The sequence below is a fragment of the Adiantum capillus-veneris genome, chromosome 15 (assembly GCF_014529385.1).
Source record: "Adiantum capillus-veneris isolate H3 chromosome 15, ASM1452938v2, whole genome shotgun sequence".
Lineage (NCBI taxonomy): Eukaryota > Viridiplantae > Streptophyta > Polypodiopsida > Polypodiales > Pteridaceae > Adiantum > Adiantum capillus-veneris.
In genome coordinates this window covers 91,561,668-91,575,427 of record NC_140945.1, presented here as the reverse complement: position 1 = coordinate 91,575,427, position 13,760 = coordinate 91,561,668, and positions in this window count along the sequence as shown.

Sequence of the window (13,760 nt, the reverse complement as noted above, 5' to 3'; positions counted from 1 at the left end):
ATGCATTGTATACACGCCCATCACTCTAGGGCTATCGATCTTTCCATTTCACACTAAGTAACACACTCTCTATTGTGTGCCTCAAGCTTCCTTCATCTTCTCCAAGCTGTGTGTGTTTCTTTGCAACCCTAATTCCAACAATTGGTATCAGAGCAGGTTGCGTCCTCTTGGGCTTAGTCACCAACTGCTCCAGTACACGCATGCTCACTTTCTCCGATTTCAGTGAGCTTTGGTGAGCGTTCGCAGGTCGACAAATACTTCGAGGGTGCTCGTTGAGCTTGGCCTGCTTAGATTTTCGATTTGGGCTCATTTCGGCCTCCGTTTCCACTACAGGCAGGTCTGCACATGCAATTTCTTTATTTTGTGCAGAATTTCTATCAGTGCTGTTTTCTGCATAACAGGTGCCTTATAGTCTTCTACGGTTTGTGCTACAGTTTTCACATCAGGTGCAGCATTTACCATGGCTGACAACAACAACACAGATGTGTTCAAGATGTTTTCTGCTGAGGACAGGTTGGATGGGGACAATTACCCTATGTGGGCTTATATGATGCAACATGTTCTTGTGTCAAAGGGTGTCCGGAACATTGTGTAGGGCATTGATGTACGTCTTGGTTCTGAGGATGTAGGCGATGTTGAGGATGTTGTAGGTCTTGCTGCAAGGATTGCAGCTGTTAGAGTTGTTTTGCCTACGACAGAACAAGCTCGTTGGGATGTTAAGGATGCGCAGGCTCATGCATTGATTGCATTGTCTGTGAAGCGCACCATTGTTCCTCACATCTGTTCGGCAAAATCCGCAAAACAGGCTTGTGATATTCTAGCAAGTCTTTATGCAAGCCGCAATGAGGCTAAAATTGCTTTGCTGCGTAAAGAGCTGGAGTCGAAGATTATGCATGAGGAAGATGATATGGACACTTTCCTTTCTAGTGTCAAGGATATCAATGAGCAAATCATTTTTGCAGGTGAAGTCATTTTAGACAGTTCCCTAGTGCAGACTGTTCTTGATGCCTTACCAGACTTTTTCTAGTACTTGGAGACTAATGACCCAAGGAAATCCAGAAGTTGTCAAGTTTGATGCATTATGCACATTGCTGTTGCAAGAGTCACTTTCCAGAAAAAATAGGACTAGACAGCGTGCAGTTGAACAAGCTTTTATTGCTTCTCAAAGAAAGGGTGGTAACAGCAATGCAACCACTTCTTATGGTTCTGCTGCGAGTGGCAAAAATTTTGTTCCTAATGCTTCTACTGGCAGCAATTTGTCTGGAAATTCTGGTGATAAGGGCAAAAAGAAGATGCGTTGCCATTATTGTAAAGCCAATGATCACTTGATCAAGTCGTGTCCGAAGTTGAAGGCCAAAGAGGCTAAGAAGAAAGAGGGTGGTTCCGCTACAAATGCAGCCATTGTTGAGTCTTCTGTGAAAGGAGACTGTGTTGCTGATGTTGATGCAGAATGGGCTTTTAGTGCAGAGTGCACTTACAATCCTGCTGTCCATGATGCATGCTTGTCAATTGCTGCAGATTCACATGTGTGGTATTTCGATAGTGGTGCTACAAAGCACATTACCTCACATTGTGAATTGTTTACCTCTCTCGAGTCTGTCCCTCATGGGAATTCAGTCACTTGTGCCAACAACGCCTCTTATCCAACTCAGGGAGTTGGAAAGATTGTGCTCACTGCTGCTAATGGCAGCTCCTTCACACTTGTTGATGCACTTTATGTACCTGGGATCAAGAAGAATCTCTTGTCTGTATCCGCACTTGCTAGACTTGGACTTGTAGTCAAATTTGTGGATGACAGATGTACAGTTCATGATCTCAGTTTTGGTGATGAAATTGTTGCATCTGGACTTTTGTGTTGTGGGTTGTATAAGCTCACTCTGTATGACAAGTGTGGACAAAATTTTGCAAATGTTGTTGCAGATTCAAGGGATATTTTAGATGCAAAACTCTGCCATGCACGTTTTAGTCATCTGAATTTTGCCAGTTTGTTGCGTTTGCAGAAATCTGATATGGTTGCTTCTTTGCTGCCTCTTGAAGGACCTATCAAACATGTTTGTGAAGGCTGTATTTTGGGTAAGATGCAGCGTTCTAAGTTTCCAAAGGATGGTTCAGCTCGGGCCACATGCAAGTTTTCAGCTTGTTCATAGTGATGTTTGTGGGCCCATGCAAACTCTTTCCTTGGGCAATTACCTGTACTTCATGACTTTCATTGATGATTACTCCAGGCATGCATGGGTATTTTCGCTTAAAGCGAAGTCCGAAGTTTTTATGTGCTTCAAACAATTTCTGGCTATGGCTGAAAATGTCTCAAAATGTACTATGGGCACCCTCCATTCCGATCGAGGGGGGAGTATATGTCTCATGAATTTATTGCATTTTTGGCTAGTCGTGGGATAAAACACCAATGTACAGTGCCTTATACACCTCAGCAAAATGGTGCTATTGAGAGGAAAAATAGGTCACTGATGGAAATGGCACGATGTATGGTCAAAAGTAAAGCTTTGCCGCATTCTTTTTGGCTTGAGGCCATCATTGGTGCCACTTATGAACTTAACAGGTGTCCTACGAAAGCTTTGTAGTCTACTCCATTAGAAAGCCTTCTATTGAGCACATGCGTGTTTTTGGTTGTTTGGCATATGCTTTGGTGCCACAAGTGCAACGCAGAAAATTGGATGATAAGGCTGTCAAATGTATTTTTGTTGGTTATAGTGCTGAAAGCAAAGGTTACAGGTTGTATCATCCGCAAACAAAACGTATTCTAGTTTCATGGGATGTAGTGTTTGTGGAAGATTCTGTTCAGCCCTTGCTGTCATGTACTAGACACAGTAATGTAAGCTCACAGGACATTTATGACACTTTGTTGCCTCTTTTCAGTGGTGGAAATACGAATGTAATTTCCAATGAGGCCAATGTACAGCCTACGGGGGTTTCTGAAAATCTTACAGATCAGCCTATTACTGATGCAGATGTACATGATGTACTTGATGAGGAAAGGGCTGAAAATGAGCAGGCTAGAGGTATGCAAAAATGGCTGGTGCACACTTTGCGTGACAGTAAATTGTATGCACCTTTTTCTAGTCATACTCGTTCAAGGTCTCGCCATGCATCTTATGCATCAGATTGTTATGCTTTGTCTGTGTCTAGTTTACATGATGTTGAGGAGCCTCTGTCTTTTGATGAAGCACAGAATTCAGAAAATTGGATGGTTGCCATGCAATCAGAATATGATGCACTTATAGAAAATGACACATGGACTTTATGTGATTTGCCTCTTGGCAAAAAGGCCATTGGTACGAAGTGGGTTTACAAGTTGAAACGCAAGCCCGTTGGTGAGACCGATCGCCATAAGGCTCGACTTGTTGCAAAGGGTTATGCACAACAAAAAGGCATTGATTATGAAGAGTCTTTTCCTCCCACTTGTCGTATGACTACTGTGCGTTTTCTATGTGCATTGGCAGCTCATTTTGGTTGGGATGTACATCAATCAGACATTGTTACTGCTTTTTTGAATGGTGACATATTTTATGTAACACAGCCTCGCGGTTTTGTCATAAAAGGACAAGAGGACAAAGTGTGCAGATGTAAGAAGGATTTGTATAGGTTGAAGCAATCTCCTCGTGCTTGGTATGAGAAAGCTGACACTCATTTGGTCAAACAAGGCTTTCGTAACAGTCCAACAGAAAGTACATTGTATGTAAAGCGTGAGGGTGATGTACTTCTCATTGTGGTTCTTTAGGTCGATGATTTGCTGATCACTGGACCAAATGAGATACATATTGCTGAATTTAAGGCTGATTTGAATGCTACTTTCAAGATGAAAGATTTGGGGCTGTTGCATCATTACTTGGGTATACAGTTTAAGCAGTGTGATGGTGGTATTTCCTTGTGTCAGAAAAGTTACACAGACATTGCTATGTAAGTTTGGACTTGAGGATTGCAAACCTATTGCCACTCCCATGGAAACAGGTTTGAAGTTGAGTCTACATGATGTTGGTGATCCTACTGATGTCACTCTTCACCAAACTGCTGTTGGCTGCCTCATTTATGTATGCAACACGAGGCCAGATATTCAGTTTGCAGTCTCACAAGTTTGCAAATTTATGCATAGCCCAGGGTCTAAGCATTGGTAGGCTGTCAAGAGGATTTTCCGCTACCTTAGTGGCACTTTACATCTTGGCTTGTTTTATCCCTAGGGGGGATCATTGCCGCTAGACTTACATGCTTTTTTGGACTCAGATTGGGCTGGTTGTTTTTACACACGAGTGTCCACGAGTGGTTTTTGTTTCATGCTTGGCAGTCCATGTATATCATGGTTGAGCAAGAAGCAACCTAGTGTGGCCACTTCAAGTTGTGAGGCTGAGTATAGGGCAGTCTTCACAGCTACGGTTGAGTGTGTATGGCTCAAACGCCTTATGGCTGATTTGGGTGTTGGACAGGACACTGCCAACACTATCTACAATGACAGTCAGAGCGCATTGGCAGTTGCGAGGAACCCAGTTTTTCATGCTCGCACAAAGCACATTGAGGTGCATTACCACTATGTCAGGGAGAGGCTCTCAGTAGGAGAGATCAGCTTGGCTTATGTGCCAACACAGGACAACCTTGTAGATCTTTTCACAAAGGCATTGTCTCATGAGAAGCTTGAAGCTTTCCGCAAAGCTTTGGGCTTACTCCCCTTTGTGGACTGATCATGTCCTCAGGGCATGGCACTTCCCTTTACTCATGTGCCAACTCTCGTTCACCGCATCACTCCAGGGGGGATTTTTTACCATATACATGTGGTAGTGATGTGTGTGAACACATTAGGACCGCCGGGGCATTTTTTCCCTCTTTAGGAGGTTTTTTCCCCCGTGCATTGTATATACGCCCATCACTCTAGGGCTATCTATCTTTCCATTGCACACTAAGTAACACACTCTCTATTGTGTGCCTCGAGCTTCCTTCGTCTTCTCCAAGCTGTGTGCGTTTCTCTGCAACCCTAATTCCAACAATAACAATGAGGTGGCTCAGATTGCTAAGGTAAGAATCCGACATCAATTCAAAGTTTGGTATATATGGAAATTCTTCTATTGTATTGCCTATGTACTAGATCACATGCGGGTAGTTGCACCAAAAAAAAACTCAAAAGGAAAGACTGAACAATTATTGAAGTTAGTAGGACTAGAGAGTCAAACAAAGAAGTCCACCCTAGCATTTAAGAATCATGATCTAATAACCGACTAGGCAGGCTCATTTAAGCACGCATCCAAGAAGCAAAGCTAAGGAGTTCTAGAAACAACCACTACAAAGAAAAAATCAAAGGCAGTTGGAGACAAGCGAGGTGAAGGAACAACTGATTTGGCATGAGGACCTTCAAAGAAATTGGTCATAGTACCCTTGATGGGAACTACCCTAGAAATGCCCATTGATTTGCATAAAGAACCAGGCGAGTATAGCTAGATGAGGGAGGGAGGCACAACAACTACCATAGTGAAAGCACATGCCACCTTCATTGTTGGGATAAAGGCAATGTGCCTTTGCTCCAGGACACACATCCGGTGTCTAGCCGCCTATCACCCACACTTATCCTTATTAGTTGTACATATAAAAACTAATAAGGAGATCCTCATTTGAGGCCTACGCCCCCCACACATCGTGTATGCTCTCATCTTCCATTTCCCTCATTGCACATGCACGCATTCGTACACTCATCAACTGGTATTAGAGCTTGGGTGTTCTGATCCTGAGCCCGTCGTATTTCCCCCTCCCATCCCTGCATGTGCAAGCCTCCCAACTCAAGAAGTAATCTTGGATGGATATCGATCTCTGCAAAAATTGGGCACCAAGCAGTGTAGAGAATCAGGGAAGTAGGAAGTTCTGCATCTGAAACGAGCATCTTATTTAAGAGCATATGCATGGAATTCTCTGCACCTAAGATTGGAAGATATTCTCCTTGGTCCCTTCACCATCAGCAAGATCTCTCAAAGCCATGGCCAATCAGGTCCCTGAGTATCCTCAAAATTTCTTCTATGTTGACATCTATAACATGTGCATTCAATCTTATGACACCTACATTCCATAAATTGAAGGCTAATTCTTTTAACTTATGACAGATGCAGGTAACATGATCAATGCTTGCATAGTCGAGTTTGTGGTTAAATTAAAGGGGTTAAGTTCACAATTTCATGGCAAAGTTATTGTACTCCAAAGCCATTTCATAGAAGCATCAGTTTTTCATGACCCTCTAGCTTTAAACTTAATTGATGTAGTTTTTTGATGTTTAAGTCTTACACACACTAATGGTTCTTGTGGTGATAACACCATTAATAACCCTTTGATCATGCTACATTGATAAGTTGCTATGGCATGCAGGAGATTGTGCAAATATGGGATGCAACATTACAACCCTTAGGTTATGGAGATAAGCTACCAACAGTCCCTAGCCTCATACAATGTCTCTTTTTATTCATTAAGGACCCAACTTTTCACAATATTATCATCCAACATTATCTACAAAATATAGATAATGAGGAAAAATGTGAGCTCATGCTACTAGCCATATTGGACATCCCTGCTTGGCTAAGATTGTATGTTGTAGCTAAGGAAAATTTGCATATTGGCAATGCTAGATTACATAATCTCATCGTTAATATTAACACCATCCTTGATGAGGACACCAAGGAGCAAAAGGAATGGCAAGAAGTCTCTCCATCTGTCATGCACTTATTCATGGAACTTCATGGGAGAAAGCTGAGAAATGACCCCTTGATGAGGTAACAAAGAAGAAGCATGTTACATGAAGCCCCGGAGTATCCCTTGTCCCTCCCCATGAACCCTACAAGCAGCCTAATCCTCCAAGAGCTTGATGCGGATGAGTGGAAGTCATGAAGAAGGATTTTTTTGTCAATGGGGCCTATATGGGGAAAATCATTCTACCAGAGGATACCTATATAGCCCCCTCATACCGAATCGACTACTAGAAACCATGCTTCAAGACATAAACCAAAAGGTGGGCTTTTGGTAATTTTGCCTTACTAGCACCTATCAATGAAGGCTTTTTGCTTACTTTGTTGAATGAAAAAGACAAAGTGGCTGCAAACCTTGGGTTAAATCAAATCTTAATGGACAACTCTTCTAACATTATGGAACCCTTCTTGAGTCCTTTCACTATGTCCATATTTGAGACTCAAAGATGCTCATAGGACTTAGAATGTGTGCTTGGGTTAAAAGATGTAATCTCTCTTACTGGCTGAGACCAATATTTCACTAATTAGTTATGAAGTATACAAGCCTTTCATCAAGTGTGGATGTGACTTTATGGGGAATCCTATAAAGATACGAATGCCTTATGGTTTGACCATGCACTATGGCTCATGACACATAAATTCAAGCCTTTTTCCTACTGTCCCCTTAAAGAAGAAAGGGAAAGTCTCAAAATCTACATCATTGTAGGTCTGCCCATTCTCTGGCATAGACCACATGTCTTGCAAAAATATTTGACATATGATATCATACTCTACCACCATAAACTAGCTTGAATAATTTTCTTGTAAGTGATGTCAATAGAAAAGTGCCCTTCTAAGCTCCCAATGTAAGCTTCAATAATAATCTACATCCTTCTTTGCATAGGCACGCTCCTTCTTAATACTCCGTCAATATCCAATCTATAAAACGATCACTATGGTATTCCATCATATCGCAGGAAATCATACACATCCTACCAATCTGGATCTGACTCCTTCATAATCATTGTCTGAAATGATTCAACATCTACTGTTCATCCTCTTAATGAATCTAATGAAATGTCTTCCATACTTTTGGATAAAAAGTTTGCACCACAATGTGTCTTGCCAAGCTTATGAAAAATCTTAAAGTCAAACTCTAGTAAGAACATCATCCATGTGATCAATCTTCCTTGGATCACGACTTTGTTAATCAGATAAAGTAAAGCCTGATAATCAACATAGAAGTGAAAGAGCTTTATCTTTTGGATTATAAACTGCAGTGTCTCTTGGATTAGAGATGTGTTTTCTTGTCTCCTAGATTGGGGATGTTCCTTATTTCACTCGCCATAATTTAAACCCCTTGTTGCAATTTGTGGACTTTAACCTGTGTCTTGGTGTGTAACATCCCTAGTTTACTGAATGCCTAAATGGCACAAATCACACACTAGCATGTGGAAAAAGTACCTTAGGTGTATAGCTACCCATGTGAGCACTTCTTGATGGTGTGGACTCACTTAGACTTAATAAAAGGGTGCATAAAAGGGCTAAAAGAGTACCCACAAGTTCTCAAGTGGATTTGGGCTGATTTTGATCCTTGTTATGGAATCTCAAGTGAACTTCCCAATGTGATCCCGTTATTTATTTTGGTTTTTAGGTATTTATTTTACTTATTTGTCAAAGTCTGGGTAGGGCGATGGGTATATATGCAACCCATTGCCTCCATTGTATGATCATTAAGTTATTCATTTCCAATGTTGGTTGGTTCAAGAGACTCTCTCTCTTTCTCTCTTGCACTTACTCCCCTTGGTCTCTACACTTTCGCATCATCGAATTTGACATGGTATTAGAGCGCAAGGCTTTGTGACCTTGGATGAGGACAAGCACCCGTGTGTGAAGAAGAGAAATGCAAGAAGGAGGGTCTGTTGTTGTCCTTGCACCTTGCTCCCTCTCGAGAAGGGGGCCTTGTGGATGGAATTCTAAAACGCCAGTGTTTTCTAGCCTTTTGGAGTTGGCAGTTGAGGTGTTGTTGTATCGATGTTAGACAAGGGGAACTAGAACCTAGGAGTCCACCACCCAACCACCCACTATATAGCATAGCCCTTGGCCCTTTGCCCTAGTTGGACTACCTTTCCACACTGCCTAGCTCGGCCTTGCCCTTGTCTAGTCCGGCCTTGCTGGTGTCCTGACATTACTCCCCCCTTAAGAAGAGTTTTCGTCCTCGAAAACAAAAGTGGGGAACTTCTTCTTAACACTAATGTTTTCCCAAGTGGCACCTTCCTCCGATCGGTCTTTCCACTTGATTAAGGCTTGTTGACGTAAATGATGATGTGTACGCAACTCATGATAATCGAGAACACGTGTAGGTTCATGCGATAAGGTAGGAGGTTCAATGAAATCTACCAAAATTTGTTGGTCAATGACATTGTCATCCCCATGTAACTGCTTACGTAAATGGCTTACATGAAACACTGGATGAATACGAGAATGTGAAGGTAGAAATAATTAGGCATGATCACCTACTCGCTTGAGTATTTTGAAAGGCCCACAATATCGGGGAGATAATTTAAATGTTGGCCCAGTTTTCAGACTTTTTGAATGTTCTGGCACACGTAAAAATACTTCCTCCCCTTCTTCGAAGGTAACTTGCTGACATTTCTCATCAGCGTACTTCTTATACCAATCATGTGCTTGGCGGACATTCTGACGAGCAAGTTTCAACATATCCATGTGGTCTTGGAGAAAGTCCTTAACCTGTTGGAGTTTTTCGGTTGCCAACCCCACCATAACTGGTGACCTAGGTTGAAACCCATACATGAGCATGAAAGGACTAAAGCCCGTTGTGACATGCTTAGCACTGTTGTAGGCAAACTCGAGAATAGGTAAGTATTCTTCCCAGTCTGACTGTTTTTTATTGACGTATGCTCTTAGCATATCCTCTAGCACTTGGTTAACTCGTTCAGTATGACCATCTGTTTTTGGATGCTCGGCTGTACTGAGGTTCAGTTTGTACCCAATCGTTTAAACACAACTCTCCAAAAATGATTGTTAAACTTGGGATCACGGTCACTGACAATGTTACTTGGCAAACCATACAATTTGTATAGATTTTCCACAAATAACTTGGCTAGTTCTGGTGTCTTAAACGTTGATTTGGTTGGAATAAAATTACATTGTTTAGTCAACCGGTCTACGATCACCCATACCGAGTCATGCCCTCGTACAGTGGTTGGTAAACCCACAATAAAGTCCATAGAGATGCTTTCCCATTTTCCATTGGGAATCTCCAAAGGATGTAAGAGTCCTCCTGCTTTCAGGTGCTCCGCTTTGTTAACTTGACATTTTTGGCAATGCAAGACATAAGCTTGAACAAAGCCATGTATACCTGGCCAGTAAAATTGTCGCCGTATGAGAGCATAAGTTTTTCTAATCCTTGGGTGCCCTGCACTTAGACTATCATGACATTCATAAAGAATTTGGTGCCGAATGTCTGTGTCCGTCGGTACACAGACTCTCCCCTTATGGAGTAGGTACCCATTGTCGATGGTGAAATGCTTCCATCGCTGTAGTTCATCACTCGATAAAGGAGAACTAGGTGTGGAGGTTAACTGTACACTACCATCATTGGAGTGAGAAGGATCCCTCTTTTGAACATGGCTCCACACTTTGGAATATGCTTCATCATGCTCATATTTGCCTTTGAGACAATCTAAAAATTCACTACAAAGTTCTATGAACAAGAGAGAGTTGATCTTTGGCATTCGACTTAGAGCGTCTGCCACTACATTGTACCGGCCTTTACAATACCTTGGCTTGCGTCATATTCCTAAAGAATCTCGGCCCACCTGGCTTTTTGATCCTTCAAATCCGTTTGTTGTGTAAACCATTTGATGCTTTCATGGTCAAACACAATCTCAAATTGAGCATCATACATATAATTCCGCCATGTTTTAAGGAAGACACTATTTCATAGAGTTTGTGTTCGTAAGCAGAGTAGTTCTGCTGAGCTGCATCAAGCTTCTTGCTTTCAAATGCAATCGGCCGTTCGTCTTGTAACAGAAGTGCTCCAATAGCACAATCACTGGCATCCGTTTCCAAAATGAATGGTTTCAAAGGATCTACAATAGCCAATATAGGAGCTGTAGCTAATGCATCCTTGAGTGTATCAAAACTGTGCTGTTGAGCGGATCCCCACTGAAAAGATTTGCCTTTGCCTTTTAGTTGATCTGTCATGGGGACAACAATATTAGCATAGTTTTTAACGAACCTTCGGTAAAAACCTGCAAATCCCAAAAAAATCTGTAACTCTTCCAGATTTTTAGGAGAAGGCCATTTTCGGATGATATCCACTTTGGATTGATCCATTTATAGCCCATTAGCTCAAATAACATGCCCTTAATAGTGAATTTCGTCTTTTAGAAAATCACATTTAGATTCCTTGGCATATAATTTGTTTGTGCGTAACAACTCAAACACTTGCCTGAGATGTTGTAAGTGTTCTTCTTCAGAAGCACTGTAGACTAGTATGCCATCGAGGAAAACAATGACAAATTATCCCAAATATGGCTTCAATACACTATCCATAAGTGTCATGAATGTTTCGGGCGCATTGGTTAACCCAAAGGGCATCACCAAGAACTCGTAGTGTCAAAACCGTGTTCGGAATGCAGTTTTGGGTATATCGGCAAGTCGAATACGGACTTGGTGATAGCTTGGCCGCAAGTCTATTATCGTAAAAATGCGAGCATGAGTGAGTTTGTCAAACAACTCATCTACTCTGGGCAATGGGTATTTGTTCTTAACCGTAACCGCATTTAAGCCATGGTAGTCTACACACATGCGCATACTACCGTCTTTTTTCTTCACTAATAGGATAAGCGAAGCCCATGGTGAAGAACTGGGTTGTATAAACCCTCTGCTAAGGTAGTCAGCAAGCTGACGTTCCATCTCAGCAGCTTCCGAATAACTCATACGGTAGGGTGGTTTACTAACAGGTTTACAGCCTGCAGCCACGTCGATGCTATGTTGCACTGATCGTGTCGGCGGTAATCCTGGTGGCAAATCATTAGGAAAAACATCTTGAAATTCCGTTAATAATTTTTGTAATTAACTAGCAATACTCGTTTAGAATTAGCCATTGGTGGAAAAGATGAGAGAGAAGCATGCGGCGTTGAGGAATGTTCAACAGATTCAATGTTAGAAAGAAAATGAGACAGTGAGTGACACAAGAAAACCTGATCTATTTCATTATCAAAAACGAGTTGCCTAAGCTCAACGGTACAAATCAGTGGTGATGAAGGTATATCTTTTTCTCCTAGCAACAACACGTGTGCCATGGGATTCAAACATCAAGCTGTTGTGCTCATAGCTACGCTTCAATGATGGTCTTAGGCTATGCAACCACTCCCTACCAAGAACCACATCTGCCCGTTCCATGTTCATAACTTGAAAATCCAAGCATGTGGAGTACCCTTGTACTTTCAACGGAACAGCTCGGCATTGAGTATCCCAGATTTCGGTATCATGTGAATTCATCATTGCTACCTTGTAGTGGTGGGTACTCGGATTTTGAGGCAATTGGAGTTTTTTCACCAATCCGTAATTGATGAAATTGTGAGTAGTACCGTCATCTACCAAGATGTGCACCTTGTGCCCTTGCAGATATCCGTGCATACGTACTAACTCATGTGGTCCAAAGGTTGGTTGCCACATGGAAGCTGTGAGACAACATTCATGCACCACCTCGGTGTGTGTTACTTTCAGTGTAGAGAATCATGAGGAAGACTCAAGAGGCAGCAGTTGCACTGTGTGCACTGCTTTCTCCTTGCCCTGAGCAGCAGATTTCCCCTTGGGACAATCCTTTTTCCCATTACCTCTTCCTAAACACTGTTGAAAACATAAATTTTCTTTCTTGGCTTTTTTAAAGTCCTCAAGAGAGAGAGGACCCCTGGACCCCTTGGGTTTTTTAGCTGCATCCGAATTGGCAACTATAAATTTCATTTTATTGTGCCCATATTGAGTGCGTGTATTACCATGTGTATTAGCAGGCACGTGTCTATTATGTGTTTTCTTTTCATATGGATCATCATGAATATGTGCTTTCACTATGCCTTCCTCAAGTGTTTTAGGGTCTTGGGTCTTGACATACTTCTTAAGCTCTGGTGTCAGACCTCGTATGAACCCCCGTACTTGTTGAAAGGTATCTAAGCCTTCCAACTTGAGGATAACATCCCGATAGTGAGAGATATATTCAAGCAGTGATGGGTATTGGCGCATGGAAAATGTGTCCCAAGCCGTCCAATTCCGATCTACCTCATTTGTAGGCAAAAATTCTTTGGTAAACATAGCTTTAAAAGCTGCCCCAGGCTGTGGTATAATGTTCTTCTCATTGAGAGACATCCACCATTTGTAGGCCTTGCCTTCCAGAGTTAAGCTCGTTTATAGAGCTCTGACTGTGTCCAGAGTACGCCGTAAGGCGTTGTCAGGAGTTTTTTGGAGCAAGGGATTGCGCATATGTACATATACATGCATGGTGCATCGAATAAAGGATTGCCCAATTTCCATAGCCAGGTGGTTACGTGGGGCCCACATGTGTACAGGTAGGACAACATGTACATAGTGCATCGATTTTCACTATTACCAGTACCAGTGTGTTTTTTCTACAATAATGAGGAGTTGGTAGCGCGTAAAACTTCGCGAGGAAGCTATCCGCGGGCCGACGACATGAGGTAAGCAGGTGCGTCAGATGGCATCTAGTGGCGTGCGTCAGGAGGCCGAACGGGGTCAATATTTGTACGTGGATGAATACGGACACAACGTGGGTGTTTTCTTGTGAGAGTTATGCAGAAAGGTCATCATTGGGACCACTTTTTGGGGCCACTTCACGTGGTTGCGAGACGCATTATTGAAAAGAAATGAGTGCCAGGTGTGCGGATGATGCAAAAAGGTGACAACTATGCACTGCGAGGTCATTTTTTCACCTGTTCGAGGTCCGTTTGAGGTCATCTAAAAGGCCACGGGTGCCCAACTAATAAAGCTAAGTGTGGGAACTGAAAAAAC